The sequence below is a fragment of the Bufo gargarizans genome, chromosome 3 (genome assembly GCF_014858855.1).
Source record: "Bufo gargarizans isolate SCDJY-AF-19 chromosome 3, ASM1485885v1, whole genome shotgun sequence".
Lineage (NCBI taxonomy): Eukaryota > Metazoa > Chordata > Amphibia > Anura > Bufonidae > Bufo > Bufo gargarizans.
This window is the reverse complement of record NC_058082.1, coordinates 81,195,376-81,214,459: the sequence shown is the minus strand read 5'-3', so window position 1 is coordinate 81,214,459 and position 19,084 is coordinate 81,195,376.

The following is a 19,084-nucleotide window of genomic DNA, read 5'->3' as shown; positions in this document are numbered from 1 at the left end:
TGCCAAGAATGGCTGTGCATCGGTAAGGACTGGGAATGGATGAGAAAATAATTCCTCTGACTCGAGTGGAGGGGCAATGGTGGTGTCTTTGGGGGTACACACAATAGAGAGTGAGGAGAGTGCAGATACAGAGGATGAGGATGGTGCTGATAGAGAGGATGAGGAGGGTGCAGAAGCGGAAGTCTGAGTGAGCCACTTAACCAACTCTGGTGCACCCTTTCAAGTTATCGCACACGCCTTCTCCAACTTCCCACTTAGGCTCCGGCCTGGTGCACCTGCCTGACTCCTAACATCCATGGTCTGCCTCTTCCTCTGCCTGTCATTTTCTAAATGACCCTCTACCTAAGTCCGTAGAGAAGAGCAGTATTTGTGGAAGAAGGTATATCGCAGACCTCAATCAGTGTTTGGTGGAAAAAGGTATATATCTATAGCACCCCTCAATCAGTATTTAGTGGAAGAAGGTATGTGACACCCCTCAATCAGTATTTGACAGAAACAGATATATAGCACCCCTCAATCAGTATTTGGCAGAAACTGGTATATAGCACACCTCAATCAGTATTTGGCGGAAACAGGTATATAGCACCCCTCAATCAGGATTTTGTAGAAGAAGGTATATGGCTCCCCTCAATCAGTAGTTGGCAGGAACAGGTGTATCGCAGCCCTCAATCAAGATTTTGTGGAAGAAGGTATATCGCAACCCTCAAGCAGTTTTTTTTGGGGCAACAGGTATAATCACACCCATTACAATTAGTTACTGCAATAGTGTTTGTCCCTCTATCTAGCTGCGGTATCGCAGCAGAACCGCACACAACTGCTGCACAATACAAATACACTATAATATAATTTCTATGTTACAAAGTATATTATAAGGGGGGCGTGTCCAACAGCGGCGAGGAGAAGATGTACTTTGCGGCAGGTCCTAAGAGCCAGATAACATCAAACTCCATCTGACTCCCCGAGTGCCACTGGAGCTAATACAAACTGCTGCCTGTTCACAGAACAGCACAGCCTACTAACTGAGCCTTGTCTGAAGATCCTCGGACCGGAAAAACTGAAATTACGGCCGCAGCCTAGTCGGGCCCGTGAATCCTAGGCCTCGAGTGACGGACGGAGACAGCGAGTTAAAGAAGCAGAGACCTCAGCGGTCTGCTCCGAATCTCCACATAGCACATCCAGTCCCTAACGCCCAGCATACCATGGCCCTCGTTCACCGACGGCTTGCCTACTGGATGTGAATATACCTGCAGCGGTGAAACGCACATACCCTCCACTCAGAAGGATGAGGGTCATACAAGCAGATATCGGAATCCGGGATTGGTGTTGGAGTGCAGTAGACCGATTGACACAAGAAACAAGTCCCAGTGAGTTATATACCCCATCTCCATAGCAGACAATCCCCCGGTTCGGCAGTGACGGTGGTACTAAGATTGGGCCGTCTAGGCCTCAAGAAAGTCACCCACCATACTAGCGATCACTGCCCCCGACCTCCACAGCGGGAGTCCACACAGACACCTCCCACAGAATCCCTGAAAGTGGGACTTGCACAAATCTACAGCTCAAAGCCTTCCTAGAAGGTATCCCAGTTTACCTGAGACTGAGGCGCTATCAGGGATATTCACTTGCTGCAACACGAGGCACCGCAAACATCGCTCTGCAAACCCTGCAGATTCACCCCCCGAAGACACACATCTCCAGTCTTCGCAAGACAGCAATATATGAAGGCACAGCCTTAATGTTTTTAAAAAGGAGCTCTAGCAACACCACCTGGAGCTCTGCTGATCAACTCAAATATTTAAAGGACCAGCATCCCAAATCTTTTTAGCTTATCCATCAAGCGGTCTCAACACTTATATTCTTCAGCATTACACAAGGCTACAACATGCTTTAATAAACCCTACTAGTCCAGCTCAGAAGGGTCAGCGAGGAGAGGGACCTAAGAACCCTCATTCAGTTGCTCACACAGACAGAACAAACTTTCCATAGAAGTGATGGTAAAATCGGTTCACAAAAGTCCAATAGCTCTGCCCCGCAGCGTCAGATGGGATCTCTTGATGCCTACGTACAGAAGGGCAAACCGCAAAACACAAGCAAGCCTGTTCATCCACACTGCGACCATCCAAACAAAAACATAGAAAAAGAACACCCATCAAACGCATTAGAAATGGAGAGCGAAATGGAAGACACCCCTGATGATAGATGCCTTCCTATGTCAAGATCCTTCCTTAGCAAGGCTCTCACAAAAGATCTAGAGGCAGTGGTCAAAGAACTACAAGACATTAAACAAGACATGAAGAGTGGAACAATTAGAAGCTACTCAGTCCCAACTCATATCTTATTCTGAAGCGACATCCACAGCTCTCACGTCTTGCCAGAAGCATATGAATAAAATGGTAAATTGGATGGAAGACCAAGAAAACTGAGCGAGAAGAAATAATCTACGTTTAAAAGGGATACCAGAATCTATACAAGCCAAGGCCTTGCCAGACACTGTTAAACAGATTTTCATCTCAATACTCGGAGACTCTTATCCACTAGAAATTAATATTGAAAGAGCGCACAGATCTCTTAAGGCCAAGCCTAGACCAACTGAGCCTCCGAGAGACGTCATTTGCTGACTGTTCTATTCCAAAGTCAGAGATGATATTCTACACACGGCCAGAAACAACCCGCCTATGCCAGTGGAAGGCTCAGAGGTCACTATCTATCAAGATCTAGCTAGGATAACCCTCTCCAAAAGAAATATCCTGAGACCTCTGACGGAAGTGCTTTGTCACAGGAATATCCCTTACAGGTGGCTCTTCCCCTTTGGGCTATCACTTACAGTGGAAGGCAAGAGATACACACTAAGAGACCACACAGAATTACCAGAACTTCTACAGCTGTTAAAGATCAAAGACCTTGACATCCCAGAATGGTCACCCATACAAGATCTGGACTCTATGCCCACCATACCCCAGCCACATCCGTGGGAAACTGTAGGTGAAGATAAAAGAAATAAAGCACACAGACACCATGGAAAACAGCCTCACGGAGGAAAAGAGGAAGACTTCACCTGATCCATCTACCAGTATACTAGTTTAAAATTAATTCCCTCTTCAGGGGATATTCTCTAAGTGTGTTCTGTTACTGTGAGTAAACCTATGATTTGGGAGCTCACTTAAGAAGCCATAGCCAAGCTCTTCTTCTCTTTGTTAAGAACCGTTAAGCCCTTGGGGGTCGACCCTTACCCGCCACCAACACTGATATTGACAGACTGGAGCAGGTTTACCTGCTCTTGGTTCTCCATTTCTGGCTTACCCTGTCTGGCAACCCTCTCCAATATAAAAGAGATAGTTATCTCCAGACTTGGCCCTGAGGCTAGCTGGACGACTTAGTTTGTCTGAACGTTTGCATTACAGCTCATTGGGCTGCATTGTTACCTTTACTATTTAACCTGTTATGATGTTTTATTTTACAATTAGACACAACTACCCCCCCCTCCCCCCCACCACACCATCAGGGCACTAGCAGATGACGCTACACTTAGCCATACCCTACGTATCCACCCAGACAATAAGACACGAACCCAACCAGATTCCAAATATAAGTTCATCACCTATAATGTGAGAGGCCTTAATTCAGCAGTCAAAAAAAGTCACATACTCCACCATTTCAAAAAATATAGAGCTGACGTACTCCTACTACAAGAAACGCACTTACAAGAATTAAAGACTCCTTCCTTTCACAAGCATTACTTTAACCAATGGTTCCACTCCCATACAAACATCAAAAACTCTAAAGGAGTGTCTATTGCCATAGCCAAGCACTTATCATTTGAAAAAACAGATGTATACTTTGATCCAGATGGTAGAATACTGATTTTGATAGGAAAACTAAACGGCTTCTTCGTCACAATCGCCAATTTATATGCGCCCAACACAAAACAGCCATCCTGGATTCGAACCACGATGACTTTAATTGACAGTCTACGGAAGGGGGAGCTCATTGTTGGTGGCGACCTAAATGTGGCCCTGGACCCACTAATAGATACCTCCTCAGGGAAGTCCTCCCTCTCATACTCGGCACTTAAGCACATAAAAAAATCAATACAGTTACTCTCCCTTACAGATACTTGCCATTTTTCACATCCATCGGGAAAAGACTACACTCTTTACTCCACCTCCCATAACTCATATCATAGGATTGACTACTTTTTTCGCCACCAGACCTCACTAAACAAAATACAATCAGTTGACATCAGATCAAGTGTTCACTCAGACCACTTTCCAGTTGAACTAGTCCTAGAACTATCAGAACACAGGCTTTCTAAATCCCCATGGTGACTCAATGAAACCCTGTTATCTATGTCAAACATACACACTAAAATACAGAAATCCATGGAGTGCTTCTTTCAACTGAACTCGAGCACAGAAGTTCCCACCCCCATGGTATGGGAGGCACACAAGGCAACGTTAAGGGGGGAACTCATCTCATTAGGCACATACCTGAAAAAACAAAGAGACTCGAAAATACAGCTCTTACAATTAGAGATTAGTGAAATGGAGAAACTACATAAACAGTCTCTAGCCATCTCTCATCTACAACAACTTACCCTGGCACGACAACAGTTACGAGACATTTAAAATAAAAACCTTGCTAAAGTGTTCATTTCCATGAAACACTCTTTCTACGCTCATGGAGACAAAGCATCAAAATTGATGATGTCCTTAATTAAGAGACGAAAACTGCGTACACACATAACGGACATAAAAACACAAGACAGCTTCCCTTGCTTCGGTCCTTTTCCACAGAATATAACAAAATTCCAAAATCAGACAGCTTACGACCTCAGTATCGATGTCCGTACAGGAAAGAAGCAATCCCCATAAGATGCATAAGAAATTATCCCAGCAGACGTACTTGCTCTTCAGAATATGCTCTATTAAACGGTTCACAAAATGCGTTTCGGCATGTCAGCCTTCAACTGCAGTTGAGGAAGGCTGACATGCCGAAACGCGTTCTGTGAACCATTTAATAAAGCATATTCTGAAGAGAAAGTACGTCTGCTGGGATCATTTCTTATGCTTCTCCCCAGAATGGCTGAAACTTTCAATGCCTACCTGACATGTACCCCTATTCCGAAACAATCATTAGAAGCGTATATCACACTAATTCAAAAAGAAGGGAAAGACCCTACAAATTGCGGTAGCTACAGACCGCTGTCTCCACTGAATACAGATCTGAAATTGTATGCGAGTCTGTTGGCGGGCAGAATGAGACCTGTGGTACCAAAATTAATTGCCAGAGATCAGGTAGGGTTTGTGGCGGGCAGAGAAGGAAAGGATAACACAATGAGAATATTATCCTTATTGCAGATAGCCTCACAAAAGAAGCTGCCTCTGGTCCTTTTAGGAACGAATGCCGAGAAAGCCTTCGACAGGGTGGACTGGACATATATGTGGCAAGTACTAAACCCCTTTGGGATCCCCCCCTCCCCCCCTTTATAGAGGCAATTTTGCCATGTATAAATCCCCATCTGCCAGACTTCGCATTAATAATTCCTTAACATCCTCTTTCCAAATCAGAAATGGAACAAGACAGGGATGCCCCCTCTCCCCAATTCTATTCATGCTATCCCTTGAACCCCTGCTGCAAGCCATAAAGGAACACCCAGACATAGAAGGTTTCACAAGTGGAAAAACTTCACATCAAGTAGCGGCTTACGCAGGCGACATTCTGATAATATCAACCAATCCTGTGACAGCCTTCCCTGCCCTCCAAACCATCTTTGAGAAATACAGACAGATTTCCAACTTCCGAGTAAATGCTTCCAAATCAGAAGCTCTGGGGATGTTCTTACAGTCAAACTTCCCCTTTCAATGGCCAACTTCTCACATCACTTACTTAGGACTCAAATTAAGCTCAACATGGAAAGACTTGTACACACTAAATTATGCCCCCATTATCAACACATTTCAGACGACTTTAGATTTGTGGTCCTTACCTTTCCTCTCTTGGATCGGTAGGAAAAATCTTATTAAAGCAATTCTTTTACTCAAGCTACTTTATTTGTTTCAAACCCTCCCTATTCCCCTACCACTCACTTTCTTTTCATCTATTCAAAAAACCACAAATAAGTATCTTTGGAGGGGTAAGAGACTGTGTCTCAGTCACTCTCTCCTCACACAGCATAAATCACGTGGCGGCATGGCTCTCCCAGACTGGAGGCTTTATTATGTTAAGCTGTACATCTCACAAGATTGATTTGCTGGGGGAGGAGAGATTGCGCTAAACTATGGGTATCACTAGAATAGTACTTAACGAACATCCCACTACGTGCATTGATCTGGGGGAAAGACGACTCACAAACAATCCATAACACAACAAATCTAGTCACCAAATCTACGTTGAAAGTATGGCTTTCACTTAAAGATAAGCTCAGCCCAGCCCTCTCCCCATTAATGTCAGTAGCAGACATACCAGAATTATACCATCCAAAATACTCAAACACACCACTAAAGACTGCGGAATTATCACAAATTTCAATAGTCTCATACTTAGACAAGGTGGAAAACCCTGACCCGCTAGACGCCACTTCCTTACACACGCTGCTGATAGCTCACATTAGATCCTTGTTGCGACAGTACCTGAAGGACCCTAATCTAGAAAGAAACCTCACGCCATTTTAAAAATTGATAGCATCCACACACCCTCCAAATCACCTACTTTCACAGACATATAATCTACTACAACAGCTCAAATACCCTCTGGACAGAGGATATACTATGGATTGGGGTAAAGACTTAGGCACAAAATTTTGTCAGATTCAGACATTAAACAAATATATCACTTCTCACATGGCATCTCCCGATGTACCCGACTACAAGAGAACTCATTCTAAATTCTCACTAGATGGTACCTCACCCCGGTGCATCTTAAAAAAAGGGGATGTCTGAGTTCGGATATCTGCTGGAAATGCTCCCAATCACAGGGCACCTATTTTCACATGTGATGGACTTGCCCACTTCTACAGCCGTTCTGGACCTAGGTTTTGAGCTCAATTAAGAAAATATGTTCATCACACAACACCCTCTCTCCGGTCTCAGTACCATTGAATATTAGATTACAGGACATACCATCCAGGAAGAGGAAACTTGTCTTATACTTAACCTCAGCGGCTAAATCTTTAATTCCACAACATTGGAATCAGCCGGCTGCCCCTTCAATTTCACATTGGCTACAGAAGGTAGACCATATATACCACATGGAAGAGTTGTCCGCCTGGGAATCCAGGACGCACCTCAAATTCCAGGTCAGACTGGGTAACATTTAGGAAGACGAATACGTACTTTAATACAATCTCCGAAGTCACCTCACCTTCTGTTAACACAGCTAGTCATTAAAATGGGTCAATATATGCATATCATGCCCTCCCCCCTCCCTCTCCCCATTCTGTTATTTACACCAGTTGTAGGTATTATAACCACAGTTAATCTCAGACTGGTTAACCATTGTATGAAATGCTTATTGGTATAAACCACTTATTTCGGAGGGGACTTTGCAAGTTCCCACTCTTTTTTCGATGACCTACATCATCTGTTAAACATCCTTATTACAAAACTCAATAAAAAGATAATTGAAAAGAAAAAAAAAAGAAAGTATATTATAAGTATATCACACCCCTCTATATCACACCTATCGATAGCACAACTATACCAGTCCTTAAAAGGACTTTTGTGGCCCTATTAGCTAGCGTTTGGTGTCCCTAACTGTCCCTGCTCTAAAATGCAACCTCTCCCTACACTGGCAAAACACATAATGTAAAATGGCTGCCAGATCAGGTTCTGTTATAGGGTTGCGGTTGTGTCCATGTGCTGAAACGTCTCAATTGGCTGTCCTTTCCCACCCAATGGATATGTCATGGGTCAAAGTGTGGCACTATGCAAAAAAATATGGCGCGTGCAAATATCGCCATATGTTTGCATGTTCGGCAAATCATGAACGAGCAAAGTTCGCCGCGAAACGACCACTGGGCGAACCGCAAGGCCATCTCTATTCCAGACATCCACACAATCCTGTCTGATTCTGAGCTCTACCGGCAGTTCTTTTCTCCCCATGGATTGGTTTTTGCTCTGATATGCATTGCCGTGAGACCTTATATAGACAGGGGTGTACCTTTCAAAATCATGTCCAATCAACTGAATTTACCACAGATGGACTGCAACCAAGGTGTAGAAACTTTTAAGGCCCTTTACATGGCCGATTATTAGGAACAAAGTTTCATTTGAAAGCTTGTTCTTCATAATTAGCCAGTGGAAATGTGCTGATGATGACCAACTGAGTAATCAAATGATCAAATTGCCCAGTGTAGGCAGATATGTGCGTCGGCCAACAAAGAATCTGCATGAGGATGGACAAAGTATTGATCATTCATCCCTATACAAAGCAGATGATTACTGCAAGTAAATGCAGCTGAACAATTGGGCATTATTGGGAACAATTAGTATCCGATAACTGCCCTGGGTATCAACCCATGTAAATGGAGACATAGATTGCTGTGGTAATAAGAGGGATGTGACATTGACATGTGCTGGATTATGTACTTAGACATCAGCACTGTTTCAGTGAATGGAGCACCTTGAAGTCACTTTATAACTCCAACTGAGATTCTGTTTTGTTTTTATCAGTTTCCAGAAGGCCATTTTAAGGCTGGTGATACACATTAGACAGCTATGTCTCCTGACCCCTTCATACATATGCTTTCTTGGCTAGGCCGAGTGTGCATCTCTTCTCAAAAGGTAGATTGTAGTAAGCTACTGCTAGACTACTCTTGTGGTATTTTATCTCCTAAGAAGAGCTCCAACAGTGTGATCCTTTTCTTCCCAACATCTGACATCAAGGGAAGGTTGAAGGCCCCATAAACATTGTTGGCTGTTCCCACCCAAATCACTAGGTTTTGCCGACATACATCCTTGTAGAAAGAAAACTAATAGGTCCAAAGTAGAGATAAAGAGACATACTTCTACCATGGATATCAGGGAGCATCTGAAATAGCTGGCTATGACTTCTGAGTTTTCTGCTTGAAGGGATATTCTCATCTGGAAATTTATGGCATATCAATAGGATATACAATAAATGTCCAATAGTTGTGGGTCCCACTTCTGGGACCTACTCATGTGTCAAAGAGGAGGGCCTCCATGAATGGAGAACAAGGAGTGCATTTGAGGCCACCTCTCCATTTACTGCTATGGGATTTCCAAAATTAGCTGGCTTGGCTATTTTCAGAAATCCTATAGCATTGGATGAAAAGCATGCCAGTATGCCACATATGTGTGACTTGTTCTACATTCACGGTGGGGCACTGTTCTTGAGAGGTGGAATCTGCACCTATCAAGCATTTGTGGCATATCCTATTGATATGCCATAAATGCTAAGATGGGACAACCCTTTTATATTACCTGCACAGTGCCTGAAGCTACTACAGACCCTGATGCCTTCAGTTAAAAAAAGAAGCTATTTTCACACCTATAAACACCTGGAAAAGTTAAAACATCTCCCTTCATCTCAATATTTTCTGTCTCCTGCCAGTAAGATATAGGACAGAGATATAAGATTGGCAACAGTGAGAGAACTTACAGTGATCCTACAAAACAAATAGTGTACAGAGTGCATAAATATATATTTATATATTCCTGAGGTCCCATCACACATGGCTCGCAATATGAGTGGACTCCAACAGCAGAGATCCCCCCGTGGAAGAACAGTAAACAGCTCCGCTCTTCCCAGCTACTAATGTGATGGTGATGGTAACTTGTTGATGTCACAGCAGCTTACCTGCCTGAAAACCCACTTGTGATGTCAATGTATTTACCTTACTTTTTGTCATATCACAGACGGTGATGTAAGGTCAGTTGACTGAAACCCACTTGTGATGTCACAAAAGATTGCCTAACTGAAACAGTTGTGATGTCATAGCAGCTACCTCACTGAAGCTCCCTGGTGAGGTCACAGCAGTGACCTGACTAAAAGCAACTTGTGATGTCACAATACCTTACCTAAAACTGTTGTGATGTCACAGCAACTTACCTGCCTGAAAACCCATTTGTGATATCAATGTACCGATACTTAATTTTTGTGATGTCACAGAAGCTGGTGTAAGCTCAGTTGACTGATACCCCCTTGTGATGTCAAAAATGATTGCCTAACTGACACAGTTGTGATGTCACATGCAGTTGTCTTAATAAAGCTTTATTGTGATGTCACAGCAGTTACCTGACTAAAAAAACTTGTGATGTCACAATATAGTAATTTACCTAAAACAGTTGTGATGTCACAGCAGCTTACCTGCCTGAAAACTCACTTGTGATGTAAATGTATTTACCTTACATTTTGTGATGTCACAGTACTTTACCTAAAAAAGTTGTGATGTCACAGCAGTTTACCTGACTTAAACCCACCTATGATGCTACAGCAGTTACTTGACTGAAACTCCCTTGTGATATCATAGGAACTTACCTCATGGAAATACACTTACGGTGTCACAGCAGCCTGCCTGGCTGAAACCTACTTGCAATGTTATAGCTGTCAAGCTTGGTTTGTAAGTCTTAATTGCAGGTTTTGCTCTCCCTCTAGTGTCAGACATGACATATTCCCTGCAGAAACTGATAAACACTATAATAGAGATGATCAAACCGTCTTTAGGAATTTGTTGAATTTCTTTGCTTTCCAGGATAACAGAATAGTCTGGTCACTGGTCAGAGTCAATACATTTCCATACATCTTTAGTATCCTATAAGAGATATCAGATAATACATGTAAAGGACACAATGAAAATTGAAATGTGGGACTAACGTAACCTCAAAGCAAGCAGCAATCCCAATCTTTGACGCCCCATGGAGGTAAAGAACGTTTGCTCTCTCAGGACAGCCACTTTGCATATGGACATCCTAGAGGATGGTCTTCTACTCAGAAATAGTCACTACTAGCCAGAGCAGATCTATCTGGAGGACTCTAATGACCATGTATTACATCATGAGCCACATATTTCTCTGAAATATAGACGTGGCACCAGCAGCTGGACCACTGGAGGTTATATCATTGCCAGAAGAGTTACCTTGAAAAAATGGTTAGCCTAGGTGGACATTCTGTCTAATGAGCATTTGGGTCATTGATAGCAGATGACGTTTGTCATTTGTAGGTATAGATTTCACCGCACAGGTCTCTGCATAATTAGACGACGGGGAGGGGGTTTGAGTAGGTTATTGCACTGGCATTGACTGACAGAGGGAGACTTAAAAGGTTTGAGCCAAGTTTACACACAGAATAGGGGACAACTAACTGATTGGTTGGGGTCCAACCGCTAGGATTCCCACACATCCCATGGAGGTCTTGTTCCCCTGATCTGATGGAGCAGCAGGTTGGGCCTGCGCCCTGCTGCTCCATTCTTTTTCTATAAGACTAGTGGAGATAGCCGAGTACAGTGCTCAGTAATTTCCAGCGGTCCGATAGAAAATGAATAGAGCGGCAGGGTGCATGCCCGATCAGATAATGAGAACGGGACTCCCGTTCTCAGGATCAGTGGGGTATCCAGTCTGACCCACAATGGTCAGCTAGTTATCCCCTATCCTTTGAATAGAGCATAACTTGTAAACTTGGTACGACTCCTATAAAGTCTGTTAGTTCCAAAATCTCTTCTAAGACAAGCATATGCCCTTGTAGGGGCATGCACCAAATCAGAAACATCACTTTCTTTTGAAAATTCATGCCTGAAGAACCAGAGAATTTGGAAGCTGACAGGCTTTTACACAGGCCAATAATTGGGAAGGAATATTTTTAGGTACCTTCATTTGGCCACGCATTGCCCTATCTACACACCGCATCGATCAGCCGACAAACAAGCAAATAATATGCTGCTGCATCATGGCACATCAGTCTCATTATAAGAGGGCCCATCATGTGCTAATGGACATAACGTGTCTGCTATGGTATTTCATGCAATGGATGAATCCAACAAGATAGACTGATAAGACATTGGTGACATAGCAGTCTACTATGACATGATCTCCCTGTAGTAGTACTGCCATGCCATGACTAAAATAAGTCATGAAATTCTTATATTTCTACATGTATTTATTGAATGTGCTTCATGGCACCACTGTGTTTCAATCAACAGCCCCATCCCATACCCTGGTCTGTCAGTGGGGCATCATGCATCCCATTCACAGTACCAGTTTTGGGTGCAGTCCATATTCTCTATAGGAGTTTGGAGCTAAACACTTGAGGAGAGATTTATCAAACTAGTGTAAAGTAGAACTGGCTTAGTTGCCCATAGCAACCAATCAGATTCTACCTTTCATTTTCCAAAGGAGCTGTGAAAAATGAAAGGTGGAATCTGATTGGTTGCTATGTGTACCTAAGCCAGTTATACTTTACACCAGTTTGGTAACTCTCCCCCTTGGTACTTTTGGTACAAGTAGTGCTCTGCAGTAAGTTCAAATTTGTGAAAAATCCCACGGAAAAAGAGCAATGCGGCTCTCACCAGCTTCAGTCCAGATTTCATTTATTTGTCTATTCTTGACTTGCAAAGGTTAAAGTCAGGTCTTGGATGTGAGACCATTGAACAACAGCTGTTTTGCGTTTAGATACAATACAATTTTTTTCCATTTAGTATTGTGAAAATCACTACAATACAATTTTAGACAACTCTTCCAATAGTTATAATACAGCTTAGGCAGGGTACTGGCTCTCATTAAAGAGACTGGTCCTATATGGAGACTTACTGGAAGTGCTCCAGGGTATGGAGACTTATTTGCAATGCTCCATGTGAAAACAGTTGGTACCTGCTTAAACAGCATCCAAGGCATCACATCTAGCATACTCCTACTTACTGATGAGGGGCAAGCACCCCAAAACAATTGTATATGGATGGGTATATGGCTACAATATTTTCCCTTGTGATGTCCCATGGCCTGTTAAAAAAGTCAGATTTTGACTGATAAGCAGCCACTTTGACAAGGTGGCACTAGCGAGATGTTTCTCTTTGTTCAGTAGCTTCTTCAGAGACAGAAAAAGAGTGAGAAACAAGAGAGACAAAATATGAGATCTAGGAGACCTCAGAGTGGCCTACACAAGTTTCCGGCAAATTGGAGCACTGTCGATTTGGGTAAAATCAATCGGCCCACAATCGAATTTTGAGCGTTTCACTCATCTCTACTAGCGCAGTAAAAAAAAGAAAAAAGTTTGGGGATTTCTTTTTTTTTTATCTTGTGTAGAATGCATTATTTCATGGTGTCACTGAAAGAGGTCGTCCTTTACAGCAAACTTGTTTTCATATATCTCATTATATATAGATTTCTGAGTGAATAGAAGAGGGTCTCCTCATGTCTTAGACAGGGTGGAAAACAGTTACAAAGAGCATGCCGATAACTGAAGGACTTCTCTCGTATTACATATACAACTCATTCATTTCAATGGGCTCTGTGTAATTCTTAATTTGCCATGTAGAAGCACTGTAAGGGTCCATTCAGACGTCAGTATTTTTCTATATCCCGAATTTCGGTCCGTTTATTGCGGATCCGTTGTTCCTGAAAATGTTTCCGTATGTCATCATTTTTTTGCGGATCCATTGACTTTGTATTGTACCAGGATACGATTTTGCGGATAATAATAGGACAAGTTTTATATTTTTTCGGACATGCGGAACGGAACAACAGAAACGGACAGCACACATTTTTTTCAGGACCCATTGAAAATGAATAGGTACGCAACTGGTCCAGATCTGTTCCGCAAAAAAACGGAACAGATCAGGAAAGAAACAACGGACCTGTGAATGGACCCTAAAGGGAACACTTACTGTCAGGCTACCCTGCAGATTACATTTTATCAATCAAGATCTAAGCAGAAGGCTACCCTATGGTCAACTTACTTTTGGGAGACCCTTGTAACATAAAGGGTGTTAATGTACTGAATGCAGAGGTGGTTCCTCTAAACTATAATATGAAAAGCACAGGGTCTAAGGGATTATGTGTTATTCAACTTTAAAAGCCAAAAGGAAGCATGAAGTTTCCCCCAATGAATCCCCAGATTATGCTCAGCCGGCGTAATTTTAGACTGACGTCAACAATGTAGTCCAGAAACAGGCAATACTTGGCAACAGGTAGACCGCAAGATGACCAGAAGCACAGAGAAAACAAGTCAAGGACAGGCCAAAGTCAGAACTGTGAAACCACATGAGCCAGACAGAAGTCCAAGGGTTGTGCAGAAGAATCAGCAGAGACTAATCCATATCAGCAATAGAGGAAAAAGAAATGAGCAAAATCGTAAATAGCAGTAGCAGACAAGTATCACTAAACTTAGGCAGAGTTTGGAGCCCAAGGCTGGACTAAATATGCTGACCATGATGTCCTCTTCAGGTGATATGTCAACTTAATGCCATTAAGAGCAAGAATGGAGTTTCCATGCAGGGGAAGTTAGCATTATAGGCCACCCACATAGAGGAATGGATGTGGCGGCATGGGGAGGACAGACAGTGCAACACTAGAGCCTGATGAGTAACCAAGGGATTTCCATAGTGGGCAAACTCCTTTACTTGCAAGAAGCAAAAAATGCATTTAGTATCTTTGTGGGGACTTTAGTAGTTGTATAATAGCCTTTATTTCTACTGGATTCTCTAGACTGTTATATGATCTCTGAGGTCCACCAAGGGTTTCCATATAGCTGTGTGGGAAAACCTTATTGTTTAAGGCTGTCCTCTACATAGTTTAAACAATGAGTATCTAGCTATTGTTTCTGGCTGATATAAAGTGGTGATTGGAGGTGTCGGGGACATCTACATTGATTACATTCTATCGGAGCAGACAATATCTCCTCCATTTCTTGATGAAAAGGGTAACCACCCACTTTTTCCATCTTTGAAGTATGACAATGTTATGCCTATTCCTGTCCAGAAATATCAAATTGAATTATGTTTGGAAAGTTGCCATTGTGTTTCTTGGAGGAAGAATACATAAATTAGGCTTTTTTAATTTACTTTTTTTTTTACAGTCCAAGACAAATATTGGTCTCTTGAATGATTTGATGTGGTTTGATGAAGTCTGGGGGTTGGAAAGAGGAGTTAGAGGGGAACATATCGGCAAAATGTGTCATATTTGAAACGTATTCTGAATAAACAGAAAAAAAACCTGCAAACACGGCCACATTTCCAAAAGAACCAAGTTAAGAAAACAACACAGTATTCAATGTGTAGTCCTGGACAGTAAGTTCTTTTGTAGATCAATAGATGTTCCTTTTGTGGTGATAATGGCTTCAACAGTAGTTATAAAAATGGCTTATATGATGTATGGCGTTTATGGGGATGTTATTTGTCTGTATAACTTCTTTCAACTGAATAAGAAAGTGCAGGGGACAATTGCATTACGGCTGTAGACAGTGGGAACAGGACAGAGCCATACATTAGAACCTGCCTCTGGGGCTGTATGTTCTTTCCAAAGTTTACTGGCCACATAAAGCTCAGACACATGTCCAGAGCCTTAGGCTGGGGCTAAACAGCAATCTTTGCCACAACACCCATCCACGAACAAGGATCATTGGTAGTTCAGCTACTGAACTGGGGAAGCATAATGGGTGAGAGTCCTTGTTTGTATTACTGGGTTAGTGGCTCCCCAAACCACCCTGTGAGCTTCCCCAGGGACTTTGCATAGATTTCCCACTTTTTGCACTCCAGTTCTTCGGTTTTTCTGTAACCTAGCTATGACACAAGCCTTCTGTGTTTATCTGCAATTATGCTATCAGTCTTGGGCCACAGTTTCTTTGACCTAAAAGGAACTGTGATGAAAGGCACGCACGCCAGTTTTTTGGTGCAAAATGCACCAATAGTAAATCTGCCCCAATGTGTGGCTTTAAAGGGGTTATCCAATATCATAAACTGTCCCCCCACATGCCGGGCCCCCCATGCTGAATATACTTTCCCCACTTCCTGCACCATCTTGGTCCCCACACCGCCGCTTCTGCTTCTCCCTGTGCACCGTTGAAAATATCCAGCGTAGGGGGGGGGGGGGAGCAGCCCATGGCAGGTGGGGACGGGGACGAGCCTCCCTAGCACCTGCCATTGGCTGCCCCCCCCTTCCCCCTGACACCAGATGTTTTTATTGGCGCATGGGGACAAGCAGCAATGGCAGTGCGGGGAGCAGGGTAAGTATATTACCTGTGAGGGGCCTGGCACATGGGCAGTTATTGATATTGGATAACCCCTTTAGGCATTCTATAAGGTACCCTTAGGTTCAATAGGGTTAGAAATAAGATGTGTATATTTCTCAACGTAATAAAATTCATACTTTTTTGTACTTTAATTTTTGTAATTTACTGAATTTGGAAGAATTGGTTTCAGCCATTCGAGCACAACCAACTTCTCAGCCTGACTTTCAAATTTTCACCCTGTGCGTGTTATGGAAAGAGTTGGGTCTCAAAATATATGCAAAATGAAAGTATTCCAGCAATTCACAGATTCCAATAAAAACAAACAGGTACATTTATTAAGACCGGCACTTTGGACTCCCCATCGCTGCTGGTGGTTCGCCAAAGTTACGAAGAGGCCTCTACATAACTTCGGCGCATCCACCGCCGCTTCTAAATCTAAGACAGCTTCTGAGCTATCTTACATTTAGACCTTTTTCTACGTCTGAAACACTTCACCGCCCACTTTTTTAGACCTGGTGTGAACGGGGAGAAGTCGCAGATTGCGGCCCAAATACACCTAATTTAAGCGTATTTCACCTTAATAAATTACCCCAAACATCTTTACTCCATTTAGGAGTAAGATACAAGTATTGCTTATGCATGTCGGACTACATACCCTCTCTACATAAGCAAAGTATTTCTATTTCACTATACTAAGAAAACCAAGCCTGCATAACTAAAAATAGTGGTCTCCTATGTCTTAAAGGGCTTGTTCCACAAAAATATTCTACATTTTCAAACTAGCACCTGGGTCTCAATACTTTGTAATTGCATGTAATTAAAAATGTTGTATAGGCCTCTGAGTTATTCAATGAACTGGATCTGTATCGCGCCACCTGCTTATTATTCTTTTCCTTATTTCTTCATCCGCCTCAGTAACACCACTGAGGTGGACGCACATGCTCAGTTCCATCCTTCCACTGCTAGCCATATCTACTGTTAGAAGATGTGACATTTACAGACAGAGAGCTGCAGCAGAAAGAATATGCCTCCTAAGAAAGGACACACTACTGGAGCTGACTGGTTGAAATAATTCTAGCAGAGCAATCAGAGCAATGAATGGGGAGATCTCTGGACCCATGTGAGGTACAGGGCTGGTCCTAGCATTGTTAGAAAAAATATTGTCATGTACTATATGTTGTCTGATTTTCATTTGTTGCATTAATCATGTGATAACCGCTTTAAATCAATGTTTTATAAGGAACTTTGATATTAATTTATGCAAATCCAACCACTAAACCATGTGTGACGTGACCAGAAGAGAGCTGAAAATGTAGAAACGTATAGCCCAGCTCTGTGGACTGTATTCAGTGTGAATCCAGTCAAATCTCTCTTGTCATCACTAAATATGTCTGTAAATAGGTTGCAGTTTAATGACACCGCTGTGACATATTTCTGCTCAACACTTTACCCAGGTCCAGGAAAGGGTGGGTCACATTTAGGGGTTTCCTGAACTTTTTATAGCTTGATTGGCAACACAGACACACCTTCAAGCACCCCAGAGAATCTTGTTTTGCAACACAAAGGTTTCTAAACAACTCTGAATCTTGTTACACAAGGTTTCTTTTTGTATTTTTTTGTTTCATTTTGTGGTTTAACATATACAGTGGATATAAAAAGTCTACACACCCCTGTTAAAATGTCAGGTTTCTGTGATGTAAAAAATTTAGACAAAGATAAATAATTTCAGAACTTTTTCCACCTTTAATGTGACCTATAAACTGTACCACTCAATTGAAAAAAAAAACTGAAATCTTTTAGGTGGAGGGAAGAAAACAAAAAAAAAATAAAATAATGTGGTTGCATAAGTGTGCACACCCTCGTATAACTGGGGATGTAGCTGTGTTCAGAATTAAGCAATCACATTCAAAATCATGTTAAATAGGAGTCAGCATACACCTGCCATCATTCAAAGTGCCTCTGATTGACCCCCAATAAAGTTCAGCTGCTCTAGTTGGTCTTTCCTGAAATTTTCTTAGTCACATCCCACAGCAGAAGCCATGGTCCACAGAGAGCTTCCAAAGCATCAGAGGGATCTCATTGTTAAAAGGTATCAGTCAGGAGAAGGGTAGAAAAGAATTTCCAAAGCATTAGATCAGGGGCATAGATAAGGGGGGGGGGGGGATAGGGGGGTTCAAACCCCCCCCCCCTCCCCCCCAGAGTGTCTGTCCTCCTAACCTGCCAGAGAACGGCCCGGGCGTGCCGCTGCCTGAAATAGCGGCGCGGGCAGTGGGCCACACAGAGGTGATGGAGGCTGCCGGGCGGGGCCGGGCAGCGCAGGGGGGCAGGTACGGCGGCACAAGTAACTCACAGACACACACAGGGCAGCCAGGCAGGGATGACGCTGATGATCACATGGCATGCACGCTGCCTTCAGGCTCTGCCTGTCGTACGTCTGGACCCCGGCCAGCTTCCTGCCTGCGCGTGCCTGCTACTCCTGGGCGGCGGCTGACAGAGCACAGAGCCTGGAGATCTCAGAAGATTAGAAGAGAGAGAGAAGAAAGAAAAAGAAGTAGTTTGAGAGAGAGAGAGAGAGAGACAGAGACTCTGGAGCACTAGTGTAAGTAAAAGTAATAGTTAAAAAAGAAAATCAAGAAGATTCAAAGCCCACCCCCACACCAGGCTACAGACAGTGTCAATTCATATATTTAGTCCAGCCCCCAGACTCTTATGAATTGAGGGACCTGGCCACCACCATGCTGGTCCACATCACATATTGTGCAGGCTGCATGGTTTGATGTATTTTTTCTAGTCTCTCACACTCTAGTATCCTCAACAATAAAGAAACGCAATTTCTTATGGAAATTACAAGAGTAAGCTAGCATGTGATGTGTCATGCATGCCGTAGACTGTCACTCCAGACTGGAGT